General features: G+C 42.6%; 1 pseudogene; it reads left to right on the top strand.

Annotated features, from left to right (window-relative positions):
* The first annotated feature begins 5,732 nt into the window (after positions 1-5,732).
* Positions 5,733-6,315, top strand: LOC133048828 (interferon omega-1-like; annotated as a pseudogene).
* Positions 6,316-13,678: the final 7,363 nt, after the last annotated feature.

Genomic DNA, 13,678 nt, shown 5'->3' with positions numbered 1-13,678 from the left:
CCCTCAGAGATGTTCACGGGGTTACACAGAGAGGAGAAGAGGGAGGAAGGAGACAGCAGTGACCAGGAGGGTAAAAGGGGGAATCAAAAGGAGGGAGACAGATCCAGCCAGTAATCAGTTCCCTAAGTGTTCTCCACAGCCCGGAACACACACAGAGATTCACCGAGTTGGGTAGAGAAGTAAAGGTGGCGGGGGAGATAGAGGCGACCTGGTGAAGAGAAAGGAGAGTCCAAAGGTGTAGAGAGCAATCAGGCCAGTGATGCAGCTCCCAAGTAAAAATGGCTACTGACGTTTGGGTTCTTAAAGGTACAAAGTTGATAACAAATACCAAAAAGCAAAGATTAAAAATCTTGAGTATGGGTTAGATTCCCCAAAATACAATATTAAAAAAAAAAAAAGAAAACAAACCAAGATTAGTCACAGAGATTATAATATGTGAAGTTTTAATTATAATTATAATATAACATAATATTAAAATATTAATATACTATCTTCATATAAAATATAATTATAAAAATAGAATATAATTATAATATTTGCTTTAAAAATAGGATTTTTTTTTTCAAGGAAAGAGTAGGTTATAAAAAATGAAAAGTAAAGGAGTAATGGAGACTTAAAAAATAAATAAAATAAAAAAAATTTAATGTTTTTTAAATTTAAAAAATGATAGTAGTAAAAGTATATCTAAGACTTTCTCTGGAGCTGTTGCAGACAGTGTGGGGTCAGTTCATCTTCAGATAGTTCCTTGGTCTGGCTTGTACTTCTCAAGGTCTATAGGCCCCTTCCTATGTAGTCGGTGCTAGGTACAGGGTTTTAATCTATTTCACCTGTCACTTCCACAGCGGTTCCCTCTGTTTATTTAGCTTCTGTTTGCTGGTCTCTTCAGTGTCTAATTTCCACCCTGATACAAGGGGCGGGTGGTGGTCACTGTTTTTTAGGCTCGCTTGTTCAGTCGTGCTTTGGGGAGGGAGGAACACTGCGAACAAATCTCACTGGCATGTGCTCACAGTGTCTCAGCCACACTGGTTTGCCCCCGCTCACGGCGTGTGTGCTTTCCCCGTCCACACTGCTCAGACTCTCGGTTGCTCTGCCGGGAACTGTCTGAGGCGGGCCCTGGTTTACATGCACTTCCCAGGTCTAAGCCGCTCAGGTCCAGGTTCTCGGGTACTCCACAAAGGCGCAGACTTGGTTGGGCCAGTGTTTTGCGCCCTCCCCAGGCCTGAGCCGCTCAGGTGGCCCGGTGCTAGGCACGCGTATTCACCCCAGGTGGAGGCTGCGGCTTACCCCCTCCCCGCTTCCAGCCACTTGGTTATCTGGCCTTCTTACGTGTGCCCTGTGTCTCTTCTGGGGAGCTGGTCTCTGCCTGTGACCCTCCCGGCGGATGTCGACCGTCCAGAACCCCAAGAAGTCTTGGTTAGCAGAGAAGTCTGCTTGCAGTTTGGTGGATGCCTCTCTGGGGCCGATTGCCCCCTTCCTGCTCTGGCTGCCCTCCCCTGCCTGTCTCTGGCAGGGAATGGGCCGGTCTGCAGCCGGCTGGCTCTGCTCAGTCCTTTGTCCTGTGAGCCTGCCTGGCAGTGTCTTAGGTTTGGGCTTTTCACGGGGCTCACGGGATAGCTATCCCACAGTCTGGGCTGCTATCTCAACCTAGTTCCCTCAGATTGCCCTCAGGGTATTCAGGCCCAGACCTTACCCTAAGCAATGCACCTGCTCCTCCCTGTCCCTCCCCTGCTTGCAAGTGGGGGATGCCAGTGTCTGAGCTGCTGCTGCACTGGGAGTTGCTGTTAGGCACTTAATCTGTGGGATTTCACTATGTATTTATTTTTCCTTCCGCTTATTTTGCCCTCTGAGATTCCAAGGCTCGCCACAGACCCGCCAGAGAGAGTGTTTCCTGGTGTCTTGAAAATTCTCTTTTTTAAGACTCCCTTCCCTGGATGGATCTCCGTCCCTACCTCTTTTGTCTCTCTTTTTATCTTTTATATTTTGTCCTATCTCCTCTCAAAGACAATGGGCTGACTTTTTGGGTGTCTGATATACTCTGCCAGCATTCAGAAGTTGTTCTGTGGAATTTGCTAGGTGTTCAAATGCTCTTTCCACGAATTTGTGGGGGAGAAAGTGGTCTCCCCTTCCTATTCTTCCACCATCTTCCAAAGCATTCTAGTAAGATTTTCTAAGAAAGATTTTGAAAATCAATATGTCAACATGTTGTACAGAAAAGATTTTTATTGAAGTATATCCAAGTTCCTGCAGTAACAAGCCAGGATTCATTCATCAAAATTGATCAACAAAGATCCCACCAATTGCTACATTTCATTCACCATATGTCAACTTTTATTATTTTAAGAATTTCCTATAACCTGTACTTTTCAAGATCAAAGCCTTTCTTTTCATTTTAAACTCCCCTCCCCCACACACATCCTCCATCAGGACCTTCTAACTGACAGTCCCTTAAATGGGAAGGAATTGACTCCCCAGAGCAGGAGCAAGTCTCCATTTCTTATTCCCACCCAGCATCCTGCACAATGGTGGGATACTGCTGGTCCTCAGGGGTGTCAATAAAAGTGTAAGTGTAATAATGATAATAATCATAATGATAAGCTTAAAATAGTTTTACCAGTTAAACTGTTTGAAAACGCCAATCTTGCTACATTTTTTGTTTTTATTTTTGTGGGTTACTCTTGTCTTCTCAGGTGACCAGTATATTTCTTATCTGGGCATCGTTTTCCTTGTCCCACAATTTCCTGCATCATTTAGTCCAGTCGATGCTTCTATCCAATGCTACTGTTTTCTCAGCTTTAAAATAAGGACTTGGCAGTGGATATATGTGTACTTATAGCTATTTTATGTTGTTGTACAGCAGAAACCAACACAACAATGTAAAGCAATTATTCTCCAAATAAAATCAAAATAGGGGTAATGAGACTACTGTACTCCATTCAATATACCATCTCATGTTATGTACTCTATATGATGTTAATATACCAACCTGCAAAATTACCTTAAATGAGTACATTATACAAAGCATCAGGGACACATTAAAGAGCTGTGAGCGTTATTACTGTGACAGGTGTATACAACGGTTTCGCCATTATTTCATGTCTACCCTAAAGATGACTATGCCTTATCTGTGCCTTGCTCAACTCTAATCTTTAATGCAAAAATTCTACCTGTGCAAATTAGAATAGGTAAATCTTTTCTAGCGTTCTACAAAGCATATCTACACATTTAAAAATTTTACTAGCAAATAAAATAATCCCATGACTGTACCAAGCACACCGAGACGTTTAGTGGGCATCAGGTCACCATGCAATCAGTGCACTTGGCATACGAGATGCTTCTTAGGTAGGAAATGGTGTATTAAGTGAAAATCTACATTATGCCAAAATAAAAAATATCTTGACCTAAGACCTAGCACAGGCAAATGAATACATAAAATAAATACATTTCAAATTCTTAAAAACCCGAAGAAACCCAACCCATCAATGGGATCATATCGCAAGGTGGGATATTAGGGAGATTAGGGTTAGCAATCAATAAAATTCAGTTATCATTTTTCATATCATAATACTTGTTACCCAGATTAAGATCAGGATCTTTTGGAATCGTTTCATTCCCTTTCATTCTAATTTTTTTCAATGCAAATTCTCATTGCCCAGGTGGATTTTCACAGATGCACAGCAAGGCTGGTCTCCTTGACCCTGTGAGAGAGGGTTAGTGTTCGAGCAACTGGGGTTCTGATTGCCCATCTCCCATGAACTGGTGCGTGTGACTTCTTCCTTCTTCCCCTATACTGACCACATATGGATTAAATGAAAGGAAAATCAGGTGGCTGGTCTTACAAAGATGATGGCAGTCCACAGACTCAGGACTTGTCCTTCCTTGAGCTTTTATCAGAAGCAGCCATGTCTCAGCCTTTCTGTTGTTCATATTGATCTGATCCTTCCCTTCTGCCACAGCCTAGGCCCCAGCTATGCTGCCCTGAAGTTGGCTAACCGAGACACATCACTGTGTCAGGGAAAGCAACTTCATTTCTTTCATATTCATGATATTGAGACTTACCCTTGTTTTCTAGTTGCCCACAGAACAACTATGGAATTTTACTTTCTAGCATAACTGCAAAGAGAAACACAAAAATCTAACCTCTTGAAAGTGATGCAGCCCCTCGGCTTTCTATACTTCCCTTTCTTATTCTCACCTGATCATGAATTACAGCCAGAGAAGGAGCAGTGAAACAAATCTTGTCCAATACGTCACTAAGTGTATATAAAACGTTTCAATGAAAAACCACACTCAAGGAAAGAAGGCTATTTCTCCTGATCTCATAGACTGGGTCTCACTGCCCTACATTCTCAGAGGAAACAGAAAAAGAGGAACAGAGATGCCAGTTGGAAACAACTGCCTGAGTAAACGACTGAAACTCACTAGATTCTGTGACATAAGCTTCCATCAAGAGACAACACCATCACTGAATCTCCTTCATCCAGCTCAGAAACACTGAGCAGAACAAGTGTTGAAGTGTTTAAGTAAAGAGTTGAAAAATAAAAACTATACTTGGCAAAGTAAATATAATTTATCTACTAAAAGCAAAATGATTGCAGTTGGAAATTGTCTTCACCAACTTACACACACTTTTGCTCTCAGCATCTGAGCACTGCTGATATTTTGGACACCTGCGAAATGGGTCAGGAGAAGAGGAGGTCACCACCAAGACTAGGGTCCTTCACAGAAACACTCCAGGGGAGAAGATGGGGTTTAGGAAGAGAATTTATTTTCCCAACAAATAAATAATCCCTCCACAGAAAGGGGATGTTGAGGCCACAGATGTGGTGAGCCTGCCCTCATGGAGGGAGTCCAGCAGGTGAGGAAGGGACTCACTCACTCCAGAGGACAGGCTGTGGCTCCATGTGATCTCTCCCTTGTGAGTGGGGTGCTGATGGGAAACTACAATTATCCTGGAATTAGAGTCTCCTCACTCATGATCCCTGAGACGAACTAGGATTCTGGTGGGTGTATTGGCCCTGTCTGTGGAGGACCACAGGTGTCCAATAAGAAAATGGTGGAAAGAAAGGGTGATGTCTATAATAGACCTGCCCTCGTGGTTCCCTGAAGGGCAGGGATCTGCAGGAATGTGTTCCAGAAGGAAGAGAAAAGTGGGAGGATTTCAAGGACTGATAATAATCAGCTTCTTCTCTAAGTCAAACACTAAGGAAATCTCATCCTTTGTTTCCAAGAGCTTAACTGCCAGAGTGATCTGGTAAATCTCTTACAAATAGGGAAACAATAGGGCTGGCAGAGCCTGGCTTCCTACGGAAACTAAGAGGGAAAAAAGGAGCCTAAGAGCAAGCCAACAATGTGTTCATGGATTAGAGGACAGCAACACTTATGAACGAGAGAAAAGGGCAATAACGTGTGTAATTACACATGTCCATCAATACAGACTTAAGACAAAGACCTTTCCGATTTGATTGAGTAATATCCATTTGGATGGGCACTTCTGAAGTCACTAGGAAAAGGCAAAATTAACAGCCTAGAAGGAAGAAAATGTCTTTGACTGTAATGAAAATACAAAACAGAAAACCAAAAAAGGAAGTAAAAGTGTATAGAAATGATTAGAAAATGAAAACTACCGTGTTCCCTATTTAATGGCCTTGCTTAGAAAGCATGGCATCAGAGAACATACCTCAAGGTTCAGCAGACGCCGTCTCCACCAGCCCAGCAGCAGCCTCATCTTCCCCATGGCCTTCGTGCTTTCTCTACTGATGGCCCTGGTGCTGGTCAGCTATGGCCCAGGAGGATCCCTGGGCTGTGACCTGTCTCTGAACCACGTGCTGGCTGCCACTGAGAAGAACCTCACTCTCCTGGACCAAATGAGGAGACTCTCCCCTCACCTCTGTCTGAAGGACAGAAAAGACTTCGCTTTTCCCCAGGAGATGGTGGAGGGCGGCCAGCTGCAGGAGGCCCAGGCCATGGCTGTGCTCCACAAGATGCTCCAGCAGAGCTTCAATGTCTTCAATACAACACGCTCCTCTGCTACCTGGGACACCACCCTCCTGAAGCAGCTCTGCACTGGACTCCTTCAGCAGCTGGCAGACCTGGATGACTGTTGGCAACAGGTGACGGGAGAGGAAGACTCTGCCCTGGGAAGGACGGGCCCCACAGATGCCGTGACAACGTACTTCCAGGGAATCCATGTCTACCTGAATGAGAAGGAATACAGCGACTGTGCCTGGGAAATCGTCAGAATGGATATAAGGAGAGCCTTCTCTCTCTTCATCAACCAGCTTGCAAGAAAGGTTAAGAATGTTGGATGGAGACTGATCTCACCCTGACATGACTCTCACTGACTAAGATGCCACATCACCCACGTATACCCACCTGGGGTCATTTCAGAAGACTCTGAATTCTGCTTCAGCCACCAAATTTATTGAATTAACTCAGCCAATACTTGTCAGTGGTAATAAGCAAGGAGATATAAAAGTACCCAGGTGCAGGAGTATCAGTCTATAAGCAACAACTGCTTTGATGTTATTTATATTTTATTTATTTAATGTTATTGTGTCTCAATATTTTATATTTTCATATAAAAGATGTATGTGCTTACATTGTATTGAAATTTAGAAAATATATTCCCCTTTCTATGATTCAAATTGTAATTTGATTTATTTATTAAATACTTATCAAGGTCAACTTCTTGAGTTTTTTATTTTAAAAAACTAAGTCCTTATTTTGTCTATAGATAGCTATCACAAAACTGTATTTGTTCATTTTATACTGTGGAACAGTTCTATGACTTTCTAACAAATGTCTGTCAAAAGGTGGAATTCTTCAAGCTTTCTGGTGGTGCAGTTTTTAGCACTCTGAGTTTTCCCTCCAGGGAGCCTTGGTTGAGAACTAAGATCTTCTAAGCTGTCGAGGGTGCCAAGAAAAAAACAGGTAGAAAGGAGATTATGAAATTGTACAAAATGTTTAATCTTGATATGATAGGCATACCTAATCTATACCCACTCATTACAGAATGGTTGATATAAATGTCTGAGGGAAGCAGTCCCCTCCTGCTGGAAAGCTGAGGACATGCGGTGTTGATGGCCGCTCCTGACTCCTATTACTCTGTCTCCCACCTTCTCCTCAGCCCTGCCTCCTCAGGACTGAGCAGTTCACCCCCTCACACAGCGCCTTCACTCCCTCCGTCTCAGGAGCTCCGTTCTGTGCTGGTTTCTTCTAGCTGCACGGTGTAGTCAGAGTGGAAGCCACAGGAAGAGAGCCCAAGGGAAAGGAGAGTTCTAGAAATTCCAAAACCTCTGAATCCCAGCCCTGCTATTTACCAACAGTGTGACCCTGAAAAGTCTCACAAACACAACAGGTCCGTTTCCTCATCTTTAGTACGCAGACAATAAGAGTAGTTTTCACAGGATTACTGTTTGGATACAATGAGTTCAGTCACACAAGAATCATCTAGCGCTCCTGGCAGAAATCATCAGGACTGTGAGGATCACAGAGTGGCTGCCCGCAGGGAGGAGACAGGAGAGCTGGCCTGAGACAGTGACTGGAAGGAGACACTGGAAAGGTGCTAGGTCCCTGGCAAAGGTATTTTCTTTTCACCTTGGGTGCTAGTTCCATAGTGCTTTCAATGTGAGAACTACCTTTGCTGTATGCTGAAGAGAATTCCTATTTCTGGGTTTCATATCTCCAGAAAGCACTTCTATGAGTTCATCAAAAACTCTTTGAGAATGATGAATTAGTAGAAAATGCTTTGATGTAATACAAAGATGAATAATAGGGAAAGAATAGAGATCTCATATCAATGCAGAAAATCAAACACATGCACAGGCAGGAAGGAAAGAGCAGGTACTGTGAAATGGATTTCTGCCCTCCAGTCCTACGGTGTCCCGGGTTGGATCCTAGTTCTCTTTTCAATAAAGCCCCTTGTCTATACTTGCTGGCAATGTCACCTCCTGGAGCTTCTGCATTGCTACTGAAAGACCAAAACCCAACAAAGCGTCCAGAAACCAACTGTTACCCTCCTCATACTAAAGACATCAGAAACATTATTCGTGAACGAAGTGTGATTTTCTGCAAACTCCAAGGGGACTCAGCCAAGGGGCACCTTCCAGGATTGTTGCTGCCTGTGCCCTTGTCCCCACGGCAAGCCACTGCTGACACATACTTCCATAGGAGACTCCAACCTTAGCAGGTAGGTCTGGTTCAGCCTCCGGTGGGGTCACTGCTGCTCAGTTCCCTTGGGTCTTGGTGCTCGCAAGTTTTTGTTTGTCCCCTTTGAGAATGGAGTCTTTCCCCCACAGTCCTGTGGAAGTCTTGTAATCAAATATCACTTGCCTTTAGAGTCAGATTTCCTGGGCATTCCCAGGCCCTTTGCTGGATTCGCAGACCTGGAAGCCTGACATGAGTCTTAGATCCTTCACAACAGGGAGAGAACATTGTCGTTGTATTGTTTTCCAGTTTGTTGGTTTCCCAACTGGCAGGTATGGAATTTATTTTTATTGTGCTTGAGCGCCTCCTACCATCTCATTATAACTTCTTTTTTGTCTTTGGACATGGAGTGTCTTTTTGGGTGGGCTCCAGAGACCTCCTGTGGATGGTTTTCAACAGCATTTGCGGTTTCAGTGCTCTTGCAGGAGGGGAGTGCATGTCCTTCTACTCTGCCATCTTGGACCAGAAGCTAAGCCAAAACTTTGACATTAGACCATTTGAAATACGGTGAAGCATCTCATGCACCCCCACCATATCTTGGCTGAGGTTTGAACAGGAGGTTCATTACTGCAAACATGTATGTTCTTTATCTTCAAATAGTACTATTTTCTAAGAAGGAGTTTGATAATTGATATGTCAATGTGCTGCACAGAAAATACTGTTATTGAGCTATATCCAAGTTCCCGCAGTAACAAGCTCCCACAGTAACACGTGCCCACAGTAACAAGTTCCACAGGGTTCATTGATAAAAATTGATCAACAAAAATCCCACAAATTTATACATTTCATTCACTTTTTTTCAACTTTTATTATTTTAAGAATTTCTTATAGCCTGTAGTTTTCAAGATCAAAGTCTTGCTTTTCATTTTGAACTCCCCTTCCCCACACAATCCTCCATGAGGACCTTCTAACTGACAGTCCCTTAAATGGGGAGGAATTGACTCCCCAGAGCAGGAGCAAGTCTCCATTTCTTCTTCCCACCCAGCATCCTGCACAATGGTAGGAATCTGCTGGTCCTCAGGGGTATCAATAAAAGTGTAACTCTAATAATGATAATAGTCCTAACGATAAGCTTAAAATAGTTTTACCAGTTAAACTGTTTGAAAACAACAATCTTGCTGCGTTTTTTGTTTCTATTTTTTGTGGGTTACTCTTGTCTTCTCAGGTGACCAGTATATTTGTTATCTGGGCATCTCTTTACTTTTCCCTCAGTTCTCTGCATCATTTAGTCCAGTTGATTTTTCTGTCCTATCCTACAGTTTTCTCAGCTTTAAAATAGGGAGGAGTGGATATATGTGTACTCAGAGCTGGTTTACATGGCTGTACAGCAGAAACCAACACAACATTGTAAAGCAATTATTCTCCAATTAAAATCAAAATAGGGATAATGAGAATACTGTACTCCATTCAATATACCGTCTCATGTTATTTAATCTATATGATGTTAATATAACAACTTACAAAATTATCATATATGAGTAAATTACATAAAGCATCAGGAACACATTAAACATAGCTGTGAGAGTTGTTACTGTGACAGGTGTATACAGAGCTCTGACCATTATTTCATATCTACCTTAGAGAGGATTATGCTATGTCTGTGCCTTGCTCAACTCTAATTTTTAATGCAAAACTTCTACCTCTGCAAGTTAGAATAGGTTAGTCTTCTCTAGGATTGTACAAAGAATATCTACACATTTTTAAATTTTACTAGCAAATGAAATAATCTCACAGCTGTAGCAAGCACGCCGAGATATTTACTGGGCATCAAGTCACCATACAATCAGTTCATTTAGCATACAAGCTGCCTATGAAGTAGCAAATGGTATATTAAGTGGAAACCTACATTATGCTGAACACAAAAACATCTTGATTGTGAATTTTAAAGCAACTTATCTGTATGAAATGACATTTTTAAAAGTTCATAAAACTCTCCAATGCCAAATCATGTATAAATGTGAAAGCTTAACATAAGATCCTAGGCTAAAAGAGAAGAAAAGAAAGAAAGATTTTGAAAATTGAGATTAATAATTTTAGGTAGTTACTGGGTCATAAGTTTGTCAACTACAGGTTTTGCTCAACTGAACTGAGATGAACAAAGAAGTCATTTTGAAAACATTTGCATTTGATCTTGTTTTGGCATAAGGAAAATATGTAAACTTGGTGTGAGTTTGACTTATTTATACATTTTAAAATATTTTTCAACGAGTTGAACATTGAAGGAGAAATTAACCATTTATATTAAATGAAATCATTTTCCCTTTCCTGTAAGTCTCAGTCTTGTCCTCAAGTCTTCCCAAAAGAGGGCCCCAATATCTAAAGATGCCAGTCCAGACTGTAGGTGCCTTATCCCCTTTCCCCGAATCAGTCCTTTCCCCAGAAACAACCCTGAATCTGAAAACACACCCCAACATGCTCTGATCTCCAGCCATGAATCACTGCATAAACGGGCACTGGGGTAAAGCGCCCTGGCTAAAATCTCCTCCCAGGAAGGGGAGGAAGGACACAGAGGCAGATGCAGAAATCACAGGCTCCAAGCAAAGTGACTGCAAAGCTGCCCTGGGCTGTTGGCCGGAAAAAGGGAGTTTCCTCAGTGCTCCCGGGGTTCCATGTGCTCCCGGGGCCCCAGCAGCGCCTTGCCCAGGCCTGGGGCTCCTGCCCACTGGGACTCCCCTGTTCTCCTTGGTGGATCTAGCACTCGAGCTCAAGGCGCTTGACCCGCAGGTGGTGCCCGCTGGGCGGGCAGGGCCAGTTGGTCTGTTACAGGGAGATCTGCGGTGCCCATCCCAGCCGCAGAGGCAGGGGGAAGGCAGCTTTGAGCTCCTTGTAGAGCTGGAGCCCTGGGACTCAGTTACACTGAAGCGCTGAGTTTGGCGATTCCTGGTTTCTCAGAGGGTGGCAATGGTGATGATCACCATTCTCCAGGGCTGGAGAACATCACCCTCCATGTCATCAGGGAAGGGGTTGGCATCTGGTGAGCTTGGTGATCCTGCAGATGTTGGGCTCTGCCAGCCTTTATCCAGCTGTTCCCAGCAACTTCCCGCATATAAGATCTTTAAATAGGCCAGAACTGTCATTTTCTGCACTTTTCTCAATTTTGTTTTCATGGAGAAACTTTTTCCTTCCATCCTGGCCATCAGAGAATGTCATAGTCTTGATGCTTCTTTTGTGTTTTTACAATGGAAATGAAATATACTCACGGAAAAGTCTTAATCCAAAAGGAGCTATTCATCTATATGAGTCAACTCAGCTTGAGATAAAAACCTGAAGCTCTATCTAACTCACTTCTTTAGTCTAAAAGAGAACTCAAAGGTGTGACTACATAGTCTATTGTGACAGTTTAAATTGCACCAAAATAAATCTAACCACTACTCTCTGCATTTCTGTTTAAGGTCTAATACATAAGGTTTGAATTTTTCCACAATGATTTTCAGGACCATAGTTCTTGCTTTCTGATGGTCTACAGATAACTGTGACATAATACGGAACATGGGTTAATTCATACAGTTTCTTTATTCTGTCACCAAAGTGTGCTGACCACACACACATAGGTGACAATGTGCTTGGAGATGTGCATTCCAGAAGAGTCAGGCATGAATGGTGACTGCCCTCCTGGGAGCAGGGAAGAGGTCATCGAGGCAGGATGAGGAGGAAGGAGGCAGCAGGAGCTCAGAGCAGCTGAGGGCAGGATCTCAGAGCTGATGAAGAGGAGGGCCTGGGGGCGGCAGGAAGTCTACTCTCGCACTATCTGGGGCTCCTGAGTGTAGCCAACACCAGACGTTCATTTCCTCTTCTAAAACATCAGTACCACTTTAGTAGCAGCCACAGAGGACATCCTTCACTTCAAATAATACAAAGTTTGCAAATTAGGCTGAGAATGTGAAACGTAGTGAATGATAGCAGTCTTTCATATCAATATGACCAATAGGAACCTCTTTACTCCACCCTCAGTCCAACCAAGAGAAACTCTGCCTGAAGAGCTCTTAACACTGTCAAGGATCTGTATGTTGAATCCCTAAGTGTTAATTCCAGGAGAGGGACTGCCTTGCAGGACTTTGAAGGGGCCCAGGAGCCCACGTTTCCTTCCTTTGATCAGTGCCTGGTACAGTATGGAGAGAAATCCCACAGTACTTTAAATTCTTTGCAGAGAAACAGATTCTAGGCAGTTGTCTAATACAACATCATTGCTCTGTTAATAAATGAGATAAAATGAGCAGTCCCTTTCTTCAACCTCAGTAAGTTTTAGACCACCTCTGATACTACTTTTTAAGATACAGATTGTGTTATACCTCAAAATCATACTGAGAGAAAAAGAAACCAAATAAGTGCTTGGGCCTGGTGCACTGGGAAGACCCAGAGGAATAGGGTGGAGAGGGAGGTGGGAGGGGGGATCGGGATGGGGAATACATGTAACTCCATGGCTAATTCATGTCAAAGTATGACAAAACCCACTGCAATGTTGTGAAATAATTAGCCTCCAACTAATAAAAATAAATGGAAAAAAAAAAGATACAGATTGTGTTATACTTCAAAATCATACTGAGAGAAAAAGAAGTCAGATTTGTACTTAGTTAAACGAATTTTTTTTTCTAAAAGAGAAAAAGCGACTTAAAAAAAAATAAAAGATGTGGATAGAAGGAAATTGGCTAAAATGCTGTGTTTTGAGGCCCACCAAAACCAAAGTCTAGGAGAGGGGACTGCCAAAAGATTCTGAAGGAGCAGATCCCAAGATTCCACACTTACAGCAGTCCTGGAACATTATGAAAAGAAATCTTACAGCACTTGAATCCTTTTGCTTGGGGCCAGCATCTTGAAAAATTGTCTTACAAAATAATAGCTGCTCTGTGAAGAGTACAAATGAGGTAAACATTCCCTAACATCATCCTCAGTTGGTCTTAGACCACCTCTGGTGATGTTATTTTAAGACACAGACTTCTTTTTTAATGGTTAAGGAGACCAGGAAATCGGTTATAAAATATGATAGAGGGGAGGAGGACAAGAAATGGGACATTCGTATACTTTCCCTGCCACCAGGGAAGCTGGCAACAGTACTTCTGAAGCTATTTCTTGGGTTAGTATTGGGGAAAAGTAAGAAAGGACTTCTCTTGAGTATGAAATGTTAAAAGGCACCAAGTCTAAGACATCAAGATAAATAACATTGTAACTCAATATTAAAAAAATGAAAATACCAAAATATATGCACTAAACAAAACATCAAAATGTTCAAGAAAGACAAGAAATGCCCTTTCATTTGCAAGACCATATGTGTCTTACGAAGAAAGGCTTCTCATTGCCATTGAAATTTGGGCAATTTTCATTTCACTTACAAAATTCTTCCCAAAGAAAATGAAAAGATCAGACCTGGTAAATGCCCTCAACGCTTTGTACAGGACACTGCCTCTTCTTCCTTTGGTTCCTCTCTCTGTCTCTCTCTTCCATCCATCTTCCTTTCTTTTTGACTGCACAGCACTGC

The sequence above is a fragment of the Dama dama genome, chromosome 29, assembly GCF_033118175.1.
Source record: "Dama dama isolate Ldn47 chromosome 29, ASM3311817v1, whole genome shotgun sequence".
Lineage (NCBI taxonomy): Eukaryota > Metazoa > Chordata > Mammalia > Artiodactyla > Cervidae > Dama > Dama dama.
The sequence above is the reverse complement of the archived record's forward strand: the minus strand, read 5'-3'. Positions and strand labels throughout refer to the sequence as shown.